Source organism: Somniosus microcephalus, chromosome 33 (genome assembly GCF_052327205.1).
Source record: "Somniosus microcephalus isolate GS21.2 chromosome 33, FLI_Smic_1.0, whole genome shotgun sequence".
Taxonomy (NCBI): Eukaryota; Metazoa; Chordata; class Chondrichthyes; order Squaliformes; family Somniosidae; genus Somniosus; species Somniosus microcephalus.
Window position 1 is genome coordinate 34035693 of NC_141019.1, and position 14937 is coordinate 34050629.

The following is a 14937-nucleotide window of genomic DNA, read 5'->3' on the forward strand; positions in this document are numbered from 1 at the left end:
AATTTGATTAATCGGGGTATTTAAAGGGTTTATTTGTTTAAGGGTTTATTTTTTTTTTGGGTTCAAATAATAAAAGAAAAAAAAAACAAGGCGGCTGATTGACCTTTTTTTTATTTAAATCTGGTGGTACTTGGTGTCCATACTTAAGAAAGAACATACTTGCTCCCAAGTCACTACAAAGAAGGTTCACGGCCTGGCTAAAAAAGCCATCAATTGGTCCAGGCAGCGGGCGGTCGAGGGGGTCGTCCGGCCGGATTGCCTCCCTCTCTTCCGCGGCCATGTTCGCGGCCGGGTGGCCCTGGAGATGGAGCACGCGGTGTCCGCCGGCGAGCTCGAGCTCTTTCGTGACCGGTGGGCGCCGCGGGGACTGGAGTGCGTAATCGATTTAAGAGGCCAAATTTTAATTTGATTAATCGGGTTATTTAAAGGGTTTATTTGTTTAAGGGTTTATTTTTGGGTTTATAAAAAGAGGACAAAGAAGGTTCACGGCCTGGCTAAAAAAGCCATCAATTGGTCCAGGCAGCGGGCGGTCGAGGGGGTCGTCCGGCCGGATTGCCTCCCTCTCTTCCGCGGCCATGTTCGCGCCCAGGTGGCCCTGGAGATGGAGCACGCGGTGTCCGCCGGCGCGCTCGAGTACTTCCGTGACCGGTGGGCGCCGCGGGGACTGGAGTGCATAATTGATTCGGACAACCAAATTTTAATTTGATTTGATAAGGTTTATTTAAAGTTTTACAGTCCTAATTATAGTTTATTTGTTTAATTTACTTGTTCCAATTAAAAGAGGACAAAGAAGGTTCACACCAGCCAGATTGCCTCCCTCTCTTCCGCGGCCATGTTCGCGCCCGGGTGGCCCTGGAGATGGAGCACGCGGTGTCCGCCGGCGCGCTCGAGTACTTCCGTGACCGGTGGGCGCCGCGGGGACTGGAGTGCGTAATTGGATTGGGCAACCAAATTTTAATTTGATTTGCTAAGGTTTATTTAAAGTTTTACAGTTTTAATTACAGTCTATTTGTTTAATTTACTTGGTCCAATTAAAAGAGGACAAAGAAGGTTCACTCGGTTAATCCCGGGGATGAGGGGATGGACATATGAGGAGAGGTTGAGTAGATTGGGACTCTACTCATTGGAGTTCAGAAGAATGAGAGGCGATCTTCAAATCAAAAATCAAATCAACTTTTATTGTCATTGTGTGGAGATGCCGGAGTTGGACTGGGGTGGACAAATGTAAGAAGTCACACAACACCAGGTTATAGTCCAACAGCTTTATTTGAAATCACAAGCTTTCGGAGTGCTGCTCCTTCTTCAGGTGAAGTGGAGAAATGCATAGAGACACAGCTTATATAGTCAGAGAATCATGTCAGATGTTTACAGGTAACCTTTCCAACTGCCATTTATCACACCTCGGCAGAGAGATAATCACAGCAGTCAAAGGTGTGAATGGTGTCCAAACCGGTCAGTCAGGGAAACATTACATCAAAGAACAATGAGGTGGGGTCACAAGGGGTCAAATATTGCAGATGCTGGGGTCTGTATGAAAAACAAAAAAACAGACAAAAAACATTTTTTTTGGCTGGAAATCACAGCAGGTCCGGCCGCATCTGTGTAGAGAGAACAAGCCAATGTCGGCTCGAGTCTGGGTGACCCTGCATCAGGTGGGGTTACATGTAGCGTGACATGAATCCAAGATCTCGGTTGAGGCCGTCCTCATGGGTGCGGAACTTGGCTATCAGTTTCTGCTCGACGATTTTGCGTTGTCGTGTGTCTCGAAGGCCGCCTTGGAGAATGCTTACCCGAAGATCGGAGGCTGAATGTCCTTGACTGCTGAAGTGTTCCCCGACTGGGAGGGAACACTCCTGCCTGGTGATTGTTGCGCGGTGTCCGTTCATCCGTTGTCGCAGTGTCTGCATGGTCTCGCCGATGTACCATGCTCCGGGGCATCCTTTCCTGCAACGTATGAGGTAGACAACGTTGGCCGAGTCACATGACTATGTACCATGTACCTGGTGGTTGGTGTCCTCACGTGTGATGATGGTATCTGTGTTGATGATCTGGCATGTCTTGCAGAGGTTGCTGTGGCAGGGTTGTGTGGTGTCGTGGTCGCTGTTCTCCTGAAAGCTGGGTAATTTGCTGCGAACGATGGTCTGTTTGAGGTTAGGCGGCTGTTTGAAAGTGAGTAGTGGAGGCGTGGGGATGGCCTTAGCGAGGTGTTCGTCGTCATCGATGACATGTTGAAGGCTGCGAAGAACATGGCGTAGTTTCTCCGCTCCGGGGAAGTACTGGACGACGAAGGGTACTCTGTTGGTTGTGTCCCGTGTTTGTCTTCTGAGGAGGTCTATGCGATTTTTCGCTGTGGCCCGTCGGAACTGTCGATCGACGAGTCGAGCGTCATATCCCGTTCTTACAAGGGCGTCTTTCAGTGTCTGTAGGTGTCCATCGCGTTCCTCCTCATGAGGACGGCCTCAACCGAGATCTTGGGTTCATGTCATGCTACATGTAACCCCACCTGATGCAGGGTCATCCAGACTCGAGTCGACATTGGCTTGTTCTCTCTACACAGATGCGGCCGGACCTGCTGTGATTTCCAGCCAAAAAAAATGTTTTTTGTCTTTTTTTGTTTTTCATACAGACCCCAGCATCTGCAATATTTGACCCCTTGTGACCCCACCTCATTGTTCTTTGATGTAATGTTTCCCTGACTGACCGGTTTGGACACCATTCACACCTTTGACTGCTGTAATTATCTCTCTGCCGAGGTGTGATAAATGGCAGTTGGAAAGGTTACCTGTAAACATCTGACATGATTCTCTGACTATATAAGCTGTGTCTTTATGCATTTCTCCACTTCACCTGAAGAAGGAGCAGCGCTCCGAAAGCTTGTGATTTCAAATAAAGCTGTTGGACTATAACCTGGTGTTGTGTGACTTCTTACATTTATTGTCATTGTTAGTGCACAAGTGCAGTACAACGAAATGTAGGCTTGCGGCTCCCGAGAGTGTACATTTAGATTAAGACATTTAAACATTCAACATACATTTGTCTTGTAGTATATTAACATAAACATAACCATAATAAAGTGCATTGGCAGATGTGCAGGCTTTAGAGTTTATTTGTGGAGTTCAGTAGGATGACAGCCCTGGGAAAGAAGCTGTTCCTAAATCTGGTCGTACGGGTGCGAATATATCTGTAGCGTCTCCCAGATGGCAGGAGGGCGAACAGACTGTGGCTGGGGTGGGTAGGGTCTTTGATGATGGACCGTGACCTCCGTAGACAGCGTTTCTGGTATATGTGCTCTATGGTCGGTAGCCGGGTGCCGGTAATGCGTTGGGCAGTTTTGACTACCCACTGCAGGGCTTTCCGGTCATAGTAGCTACAGCTGCCATACCATACTGTGATACAGTTTGTCAGGATGCTCTCTATTGTGCAGCGGTAAAAGTTAGAGAGGATCAGGGGTGACAGGTTACATCCTTTCAGCCTCCTTAGGAAATATAGGCGCTGCTGGGCCTTCTTCACCAGAGAGGAGGTATTGAGGGACCAGGAGAGGTCTTCCATGATGTGGACTCCGAGGAACTTAAAGCTGTCCACCCTTTCCACCACAGCCCCATTGATGTGGATGGGGGTGTGACTACCGCCTTTAGACTTCCTGAAGTCCACAATGATTTCTTTGGTTTTCTTGATGTTAAGGGCCAGGTTGTTATCGGCGCACCACTTCACGAGATGCTGGACCTCCTCCCTGTAGGCTGACTCATCGTTGTTGGTGATCTGGCCTACTACCGTGGTATCATCCGCAAACTTGATGATGGTGGTACTTGGTGTCCATACTTAAGAAAGGACATACTTGCTCTCGAGTCAGTACAAAGAAGGTTCACTCGGTTAATCCTGGGGATGAGGGGATGGACATATGAGGAGAGGTTGAGTAGATTGGGACTCTACTCATTGGAGTTCAGAAGAATGAGAGGCGATCTTATTGAAACATATAAGATTGTGAAGGGGTTGGATCGGGTGGATGCAGGGAGGATGTTCCCGATGATGGGTGAAACTAGAACTAGGGGGCATAGTCTTAGAATAAGGGGCTGCTCTTTCAAAACTGAGATGAGGAGGAACTACTTCACTCAGAGGGTGGTAGGTCCATGGAATATGCTGCCCCAAAAAGCTGTAGAAGCTACATCATTACATAAATTTAAAACAGAAATAGACAGTTTCCTAGAAGTAAAGGGTTATGGGGAGCGGGCAGGAATTTGGACATGAGTCTAGGTTCGGATCGGTCATGGTCCTGTGGGTAGCGGAGCGGGCGCAGGGGCCGTGTAGCCTGATCCTGCTCCTATTTCGTGTGTCTAATTCTGTTAGATTCAGGAGATGGTTCTGTGATAGTGGATTGGCGGTTAGGATCAGATCAGCCATGATCTTATTGAATGGTGGAGCAGGCTCGAGGGGCCGATTGGCCTACTCCTGCTCCTATTTCTTATGTCCTTATGTAACACATCAACTTCATAATCAATTCAATTCAATTTTATTTGTCATATACAGATTCAGATTAGATTTATTTGCCCTATGTAACAAGTACAATGGAATGCTTGTTCCCCGTCGGGACGCGTCAGCTATACATACAGCGCCGCGTTCAGAGTCAATACAATGGCTGCCCGTGGCAGTGGGAGCACGATGTCCCTAAGCCGCTCCGTCCTCCTCTTCACCGCGGCCTCCACCTCCTCCTCACTTGCCGGCTCCACGTGTGGTGGCCTGCTTCTCCCGCTCTGGCCACCATGCCCGGCTCCCCTCCTCCCAATGGACTGCGAGTTACCCGAAATGGAGCTGCCGGCCGACGTGCTGCAGCGTGTGTACTGCACACTGAAATGTTGATTTTTACAAGTCCTCCCAACATTGGAATATGGCATAACAATTATAAAAAATACTAATAGAAATACAGTAATAATAAATAAAACAGTAATAAATAATAAATTATTCATTCATTAACCACAATAAGGCTAAACCTTAAAAAAACAGCTTTAAGATTAACAGTACAAATACAATAATACATTTTTTCAGACAAATACATTGTCAACAATACAGGTACCCATAGTAAAAAACAATACATACCAGTCCTACTGGCAATCTAGTAACTCTTCATTTTTGCTTGGTATATATAACCTGTTGTCCTTTTAAAAAAAAAATTTAACATTCAAGTACAACAGTACTTATACAACTCAACAGTTACATAGTAAATCCATTACATTCATTGACCAATTATGGTCAACAATATAAATACAACAATAAGTTTTACAGGTAAATCAATAATGTTTACAGTACAAACTGCAACTATTTAACAAACCAAGAATCCGTACACGCCAGTCCAACTGGCATTGTTGAATCATTCAGTCATTCATTCCTCCATTCGTTCGCTCAAGCGTAAGTTCCATGTGCATGACTGCGTACATGTGTGCCGTTTCTATCTGCGTGCATGCCTATGTGAAGGCGGCTGAGTGACCGCCTCTCCGTCTCCTGATTTAAGAGGGAGTCATTTAAACATCTATTTTTTTTTATTATGTGGCGGGAGCATATGCCATTTAACTCTTATCTGTAATGCATATTACAGCCGGGCTGTTTGATTGTAATCCACTCAGGGATCATTCAGCGGGGGCTGTGAATGCTGGCAGCGGAGGCTTAGCCCTAGATATGCTGGCAGAATAAATCTCACAATGCATTTTACAGGGGCACAGGCAGTACACAGAAAACTGCAATAATGCATACAGTTTAGACCTGTTATCTCTCATTTAATTGCATTTAAAAAAAAAAAAAATTTGCAACGTCCTTAAAGCGATAGTATAAAAACAATATGATTTCAGCTAACTCTATTAATTTTAGCAAAAGAATACTTAAATGATGAGTTTGCAAACTGTGATCTGTTCTCCCCCACCCACCCCCCTACTGATTCCAGTGCTTTGAAGGTCACACAGGGTTCTATAAAAGTACAAAGTATATACTTTATAGAACAACTGTCAGTCCTTTGCAAATTTGAACTGCAACTTTGAGCTCTTTCCGTGCCTCTGCAGGCTGCTGTTAAGGTTAAAAGGGTTTGCATCACACCCCCAGCGCTGTTCTCAGACACTGTTTCGAGTGGAATGAATGACCTTGGCAAAGTGATAGTACAGTCGCTGGAAAAATTCAGCTGCAGCCCTGACTTAAAGGGGCATTGTCTTGCTTCAGTTGGCCTGGGAAACTATTTTTGTTTGGTTTGCCAAACACAGGGCCAGTGCAATCGACACTGAAACACATCAGAGGGCATTGAGATAGGGTGAGATGAAGTAAGGTGGGAAGGGGCTCATGTGGAGCATGGACCTGAATGGCCTGTTTCTCTGCTTTACTTTCTATGTAATCATGATGTCACGGAAACGTGTTTTTCATGAGTGATGCTGCAATTAAAACGATGTGTGGTTACTTTCCCTCCAGCAACAAAGGCATTGGACCTTTAAGAAACACGGTACCCCAAAACGATACGCTTTAAGTGGCTGGCAAGTTGTGACAAATCCATAACTTGTATTTGTTCTGTATCTGTTCATGGGTGGACAGCTTTAAGTTCCTCGGAGTCCACATCACGGAAGACCTCTCCTGGTCCCTCAATACCTCCTCTCTGGTGAAGAAGGCCCAGCAGCGCCTATATTTCCTAAGGAGGCTGAAGGGATGTAACCTGTCACCCCTGATCCTCTCTAACTTTTACCGCTGCACAATAGAGAGCATCCTGACAAACTGTATCACAGTATGGTATGGCAGCTGTAGCTACTATGACCGGAAAGCCCTGCAGCGGGTAGTCAAAACTGCCCAACGCATTACCGGCACCCGGCTACCGACCATAGAGCACATATACCAGAAACGCTGTTTACGGAGGTCACGGTCCGTCATCAAAGACCCTACCCACCCCAGCCACAGTCTGTTCGCCCTCCTGCCATCTGGGAGACGCTACAGATGCATTCGCACCCGTACGACCAGATTTAGGAACAGCTTCTTTCCCAGAGCTGTCATCCTACTGAACTCCACAAATAAACTCTAAAGCCTGCACATCTGCCAATGCACTTTATTATGGTTATGTTAATGTATTACAAACCAAATGTATGTTGAATGTTTAAATGTCTTAATCTAAATGTACACTCTCGGGAGCCGCAAGCCTACATTTCGTTGTACTGCACTTGTGCACTAACAATGACAATAAAAGTTGATTATGAACCTCCCAACAGAGCAGCTCAAACTGAGACCTGAAACTTACAAGTCCCAATTTCCCCTCTTTACTTTTCCCGCTGCCCCAACTACTACTCAGGGGCCTCGGGAGGCCGTGATTCCTGAAAGGGTTAAAAGGAAGGGAATCCGGTTCTGTGCTTTTCGGTTTAACTGAAGGCCCCACATAGAAAGAAAGAACTTGCATTTCTCCAGCGCCTTTTACGATCTCTGGACATCCCACAGCACTTTACAGCCAATGAAGTACTTTTTCAAATGCAGTCACTGTTGTAATGTAGGAAATGCGGCAGCCAATTTACGCACAGCAAGCTCCCACAAACAGCCTCTGTTTTAGTGATGCTGGCTGAGGGATAAATATTGGCCCCAGGAGAGCGGGGAGAACTTCTTCGAATAACGTCATGGAATCTTTTACATTTACCGGAGAGGGCAGATGGGACCTCGGTTTAACGTCTCATCCAAAAGACGACACCTCCGACAGTGCGGCGCTCCCTCAGTACTGCCCCTCCGACAGTGGAGCGCTCCCTCAGTACTGACCCTCCGACAGTGCGCCGCTCCCTCAGTACTGCCCCTCCGACAGTGCGGCACTCCCTCAGTACTGCCCCTCCGACAGTGCGGCGCTCCCTCAGTACCGCCCCTCCGACAGTGCTGCGCTCCCTCAGTACTGACCCTCGACAGTGCGGCGCTCCCTCAGTACTGTCCCTCCGACAGTGCGGCGCTCCCTCAGTACTGCCCCCTCAGACAGTGCGGCGCTCCCTCAGTACCGCCCCTCCGACACTCCCTCAGTACTGACCCTCGACAGTGTGGCGCTCCCTCAGTACTGACCCTCGACAGTGCGGCGCTCCCTCAGTACTGTCCCTCCGACAGTGCGGCACTCCCTCAGTACTGCCCCTCCGACAGTGCGGCGCTCCCTCAGTACCGCCCCTCCGACAGTGCTGCGCTCCCTCAGTACTGACCCTCGACAGTGCGGCGCTCCCTCAGTACTGTCCCTCCGACAGTGCGGCGCTCCCTCAGTACTGTCCCCTCCGACAGTGCGGCGCTCCCTCAGTACCGCCCCTCCGACACTCCCTCAGTACTGACCCTCGACAGTGCGGCGCTCCCTCAGTACTGCCTCTCCGATAGTGCAGCACTCCCTCAGTCCTTGCGGTCCCTCGCTCGGATGATGACGTAGTCCAGCAGATGCCAGTGCTTGGAGCGAGGGTGCTGCCATGAAGCCTTGTACTTGTCTCTCTGACGGAACAAGGTGTTGGTTCTGACAAGGCAATGTTCTAAGTATTTCGACAGGAGGAGGGTACCGTTGGAGTTGGCTTTCCCTACCCCCTCTCTGCCGATCAAACCTCCCCAGAGGTCTGTGTCCTTTCCAACTCTGGCGATAAAGTTGCCAAGGAGGATTAGCTTGTCGCCCGTTGGGACTCGGGCCAGGGATTGTTCGATCTGGAGTAGCATTCCTCTTTGGTCTCGTCTGTGGCTTTCTGTGTTGGGGCGTACGCACTGATGACCGTAGCATAGAAACATAGAAGATAGGAGCAGGAGTAGGCCATTCGGCCCCTCGAGCCTGCTCTGCCATTCAATGAGATCATGGCTGATCATCCAAATTCAGTACCCTGTCCCTGCTTTCTCCCCATATCCCTTGATCTCTTTAGCCTTAAGAAATATATCTAACTCCTTCTTGAATATATTTAATGAATTGGCCTCAACTGCCCTCTGTGGTGGAGAATTCCACAGGTTCACCACTTTCTGGGTGAAGAAATTCATCATCTCAGTCCTAAATGGCTTACCCATTATCCTTAGACTGTGACCCCTGGTTCTGGACTCCCCGGCCATCGGGGACATCCTTCCTGCATCTAGTCTGTCTAGTCCTGTTAGAATTTTATGTTTCAATGAGATCCCCCCTCATTCTTTTAAACTCCAGCGAGTATAAGCCTAATCGACCCAATCTCTCCTCATACGTCATTCCTGCCAACCCAGGTATCAGTCTGGTGAATCTTCGCTGCACTCCCTCCATGGCAAGAACATCCTTCCTCAGATAAGGCGACCAAAACTGCACACAATGCTCAAGGTGTGGTCTCACCAAGGCCCTGTACAACTGCAGCAAGACAACCTTGTTCTTGTACTCAAACCCTCTCGCTATGAAGCCCAACATATCATTTGCCTTCTTAACCGCCTGCTGCACCTGCATGCTTACCTTCAGCGACTGGTGCACAAGGACACCCAGGTCTCGTTGCACTTCTCCTTCTCCCAATCTATTGCCGTTCAGATAATAATCTGCCTTCCTGTTTTTGCCACCAAAGTGGATAACCTCGCATTTATCCACATTATACTGCATCTGCCATGCTTCTGCCCAATCACCCAACCTGTCCAAATCATATTGGAGTTCCTCGGCATCCTCCTCACAGCACACACGCCCACCCAGCTTTGTGTCGCACTGGTTCCGGACTAGGGTGAGCCGAAGAGTCATGAGGCGCTCATTTATACCACTAGGAGGGTCTCTGAGACGCCCAACCAGTTCATTTTTTATGGCGAAGCCTACCCCATGGAGGCGGCGTTCTTCTTCAGGTTTGCCTTTCCAGAAGGTGTAGCCACCACATTGCTCCTTAAGCTGGCCTTCCCCTGCCCGCCGGGTCTCACTTAGGGCGGCGATGTCAATGTAGAAACGTCTGAGCTGCCGGGCAATGATAGCAGTACGGCATTCTGGTTTGTCACTGTTGGGGTTGTCCATGAGGGTCCTGACGTTCCAGGTCCCGAACTTCATTTTAAAGGGTGGAAGATGCCTGCGCATGAATTCTTTTAACGTGGGGTGGCCGTTGCACACCAGCTACCACACGGGCTTGACAGAGCAAGGTCTTGGTCCAATGGCAAGGGGATCCAAGACGATTGGAGACCAGGCTCTCCTACATCGGCCTAGCACACACACATAAACATACTGCTACTGTCCTCCTCCCTCCTTCGCGCAGGTCCTCATGAACTCATTTCTCTTATCTGGAAGGAGGAGAGCATAAGAACATAAGAAATAGGTGCAGGAGTAGGCCAATCGGCCCCTCGAGCCTGCTCCGCCATTCAATAAGATCATGGCTGATCTGATCCTAACCGCCAATCCACTATCACAGAACCATCTCCTGAATCTAACAGAATTAGACACACAAAATAGGAGCAGGATCAGGCTACACAGCCCCTGGGCCCGCTCCGCTACCCACAGGGCTATGTCCGATCCGAACCTAGACTCATGTCCAAATTCCTGCCCGCTCCCCGTAACCCTTTATTCCCTTTACTTCTAGGAAACTGTCTATTTCTGTTTTAAATTTATGTAATGATGTAGCTTCTACAGCTTTTTGGGGCAGCATATTCCATGGACCTACCACCCTCTGAGTGAAGTAGTTCCTCCTCATCTCAGTTTTGAAAGAGCAGCCCCTTATTCTAAGACTATGCCCCCTAGTTCTAGTTTCACCCATCATCGGGAACATCCTCCCCGCATCCACCCGATCCAACCCCTTCACAATCTTATATGTTTCAATAAGATCGCCTCTCATTCTTCTGAACTCCAATGAGTAGAGTCCCAATCTACTCAACCTCTCCTCATATGTCCATCCCCTCATCCCCGGGATTAACCGAGTGAACCTTCTTTGTACTGACTCGAGAGCAAGTATGTCCTTTCTTAAGTATGGACACCAAAACTGTACGCAGTATTCCAGGTGCGGTCTCACCAATACCTTGTACAACTGAAGCAATACCTCCCTATTTTTATATTCTATCCCCCTAGCAATGAAAGCCAACATTCCATTGGCCTTCTTAATCACTTGCTGCACCTGCATACTAATCTTTTGAGTTTCGTGCACCAGGACTCCCAGATCCCTTTGTACTTCAGTACTTTCCAGTTTCTTGCCATTAAGATAATAACTTGCTCTACGATTTTTCCTGCCAAAGTGCATAACCTCACACTTTCCAGCATTGTATTCCATCTGCCAAATCTCTGCCCACTTACTTAGCCTGTTAATGTCCCCTTGCAGGTTTTTTATGTCCTCCTCACTCACTACTTTCCCTCCCATCTTAGTATCATCTGCAAACTTTGATATGTTACACTCGGTCCCCTCCTCCAAATCGTTAATATAGATTGTAAAGAGTTGGGAACCCAGCACTGACCCTTGCGGAACACCACTAGTTACTGATTGCCAGTCTGAGAATGAACCATTTATCCCAACTCTCTGCCTTCTGTTAGATAGCCAATCCTCTATCCATGCCAGAATATTACCCCCAATCCCGTGATTTTTTATCTTGATCAATAATCTTTTGTGTGGCACCTTGTCAAATGCCTTTTGGAAGTCTAAAAACACTACGTCCAGTGGTTCCCCTTTATCCACCCTATATGTTACTTCCTCAAAGAACTCCAGCAAATCTGTCAAACATGGCTTCCCTTTCATAAAACCATGCTGACTTTGTCCTATTAAATTATGATTATCCAAATGACCTGTTACGGTCTCCTTAATAATGGACTCCAAAATTTTACCTACCACAGATGTTAGGCTAACCGGTCTTTAGTTTCCAGCCTTCTGTCTACTGCCCTTTTTAAATAAGGGTGTTACATTAGCAGTTTTCCAGTCTGCCGGGACCTTTGCCGAGTCCAGGGAGTTTCGGAAAATTATTACCAATGCATCCACAATCCCTACCCGCCACTTCCCTCAAGACCCGAGGATGTAAGCCATCAGGTCCAGGTGATTTATCCGCCTTGAGTCCCATTATTTTACCGAGTACCACTTCCTTAGTGATTTTGATCATGTTTAGCTCCTCCCCCCCCTTTAGCCCCCTGTTTGTCCAGTGTTGGGATATTCTTGGTGTCTTCTACTGTAAAGACTGATATAAAATATTCATTCAGTGTTTTTGCCATCTCCATATTTCCCACCATTAATCTCCCGGTCTCATCCTCTAAGGGACCAACATTTACTTTAGCCACCCTTTTTCTTTTTATATAACTATAAAAACTCTTACTATCTGTTTTTATATTTTTTGCTAATTTACTTTCATAATCTATCTTCCCTTTCTTAATCAATCTTTTTGTTAGGGGATCTCAGAGACGCCGTAATTGTGATCATCTTCAAGAAAGGTAATTAGAGAGGAGTTTCCCTGCTGTCTGCCACAGGGAAAGTCATCGCAAGAATCCTCCTCAATCGCCTTCTCCTAGTGGCCGAAGAGCTCCTCCCAGAGTCGCAATGCGGATTCCGCCCACTAAGGGGCACAATGGACATGATCTTCACCGCACGTCAATTACAAGAAAAATGCAGGGAACAACGCCAACCACTGTACATGGCCTTCTTTGATCTCACAAAGGCCTTCGACACTGTCAACCGTGAGGGATTATGGAGTGTCCTCCTCAAATTCGGCTGCCCTCAAAAGTTTGTCACCATCCTCCGCCTGCTTCATGACGACTTGCAAGCCGTGATCCTGACCAACGGTTCCACCACAGACCCAACTCACATACGAACCAGGGTCAAACAAGGCTGTGTCATCGCACCAACGCTCTTCTCGATCTTCCTTGCTGCAATGCTCCATCTCACCCTCAGTAAGCTCCCCACTGGAGTGGAGCTAATTTACAGAACAAACGGGAAACTGTTCAACCTCCGTCGCCTCCAGTCCAGATCCAAGGTCGTCCCATCCTCTGTCGTCGAATTACAGTATGCAGACGACGCTTGCATCTGCACTCACTCGGAGATCGAACTCCAAACCATTGTCAACACCTTCACCGAAGTGTACCAGAGCATGGGCCTTACACTAAACAGCCGTAAGACAAAGGTCCTCTACCCTGCCCCCGCCACACAGTACAGCCCCCTGATTATCAAAATCCACGACAAGGCCTTGGACAACGTGGACCACTTTCCATACCTCGGGAGCCTACTGTCAACAAGGGCAGACGTTGACGACGAAGTCCAACACCGCCTTCAGTGTGCCAGTGCAGCCTTCGGTCGCCTGAGGAAGAGAGTGTTTGAAGACCAGGACCTCAAACCCGGCACTAAGCTCATGGTCTACAGAGCAGCAGTGATACCCGCCCTGCTGTATGCCTCAGAGACATGGACCGTGTACAGCAGGCACCACAAAGCACTGGAGAGGTACCACAAACGCTGCCTCCGCAAGATCCTGCAAATCCATTGGCAGGATAGGCGCACCAACGTCAGTGTTCTTGCTCAGGCCAACATCCCCAGCATTGAAGCTCTGACCACGCTCAATCAGCTCCGATGGACGGGTCACATTGTCCGCATGCCCGATACAAGGCTCCCAAAACAAGCGCTCTACTCAGAGCTCCGGCACGGCAAGAGAGCCCCAGGTGGGCAGAGGAAATGCTTCAAGGACACCGTTAAAGCCTCCTTGAAAAAAAGTGTAACATCCCCATCGACATCTGGGAATCCCTGGCCCAAGACCGCACAAAGTGGAGGAGAAGCATCCGGGAAGGCGCCGAACACCTCGAGTCTCTTCGCCAGGAGCAAGCGGAAGCCAATCGCAGGCAGCGCACGTCAACCCAAGCACCCCACCCACCCGCCCCTTCAACCACCGTCTGCCCCACCTGTGACAGAGACTGTAGGTCCCGCATTGGACTCATCAGTCACCTGACAACTCATTTTTAATGTGGGAGCAAGTCATCCTCAGTTCCGAGGGACTGCCTAAGAAGAAAAGACTCCCTCAGTACTACCCCTTCGACAGTGCAACGCTCCCTCAGTACTGCACGTCCGACAGTGCGGCGCTCCCTCAGTACTGCCCCTTCGACAGTGCGGCGCTCCCTCAGTACTGCCTCTCCGACAGTGCAGCACTCCCTCAGTTCTGCCCCTCTGACAGTGCGGCGCTCACTCAGTACCGCCCCTCCGACAGTGCGGCGCTCCCTCAGTACTGCCCCTCCGACAGTGCGGCGCTCCCTCAGTACTGGCCCTCCGACAGTGCGGCGCTCCCTCAGTACTGGCCCATCTACAGTGCGGTGCTCCCTCATTACTGCCCCTCCGACAGTGCGGCGCTCCCTCAGTACTGCCCCCTCCGACAGTGCGGCGCTCCCTCAGTACTGGCCCATCTACAGTGCAGCGCTCCCTCAGTACTGCCCCTCCAACAGTGCGGCGCTCCCTCAGTACTGCCCCTCCGACAGTGCGGCGCTCCCTCAGTACTGCCCCTCCGACAGTGCGGCGCTCCCTCAGTACTGCCCCTCCGACAGTGCGGCGCTCCCTCAGTACTGGCCCTCCGACAGTGCGGCGCTCCCTCAGTACTGGCCCATCTACAGTGCGGTGCTCCCTCATTACTGCCCTTCCGACAGTGCGGCGCTCCCTCAGTACTGCCCCTCCGACAGTGCGGCGCTCCCTCAGTACTGCCCCTCCGACAGTGCGGCGCTCCCTCAGTACTGCCCCTCCGACAGTGCGGCGCTCCCTCAGTACTGCCCCTCCGACAGTGCGGCGCTCCCTCAGTACTGCCCCTCCGACAGTGCGGCGCTCTCTCGGCTCTGCAATGAGTCAGCCTGGATTATGCGCTGGAGTGGGACTGGAACCCACAAGAAGTTGACTCGGAGGGGAGAGAGTTATCAGTTGAGCCAGAGATGACTTAATTTGCTGCACCATTAAATAAGGGCGTACGCCAAAGATACGCCATTGCAATGGTGCAAGTTTACGGCCCCATTTGCCCCCGTCTGGACTGGAGTGATTTGGGGGGGAAGGACATTTGCAGCGCACATCCCCTTTAAGGCTTGTCTGGCGGGGGGGG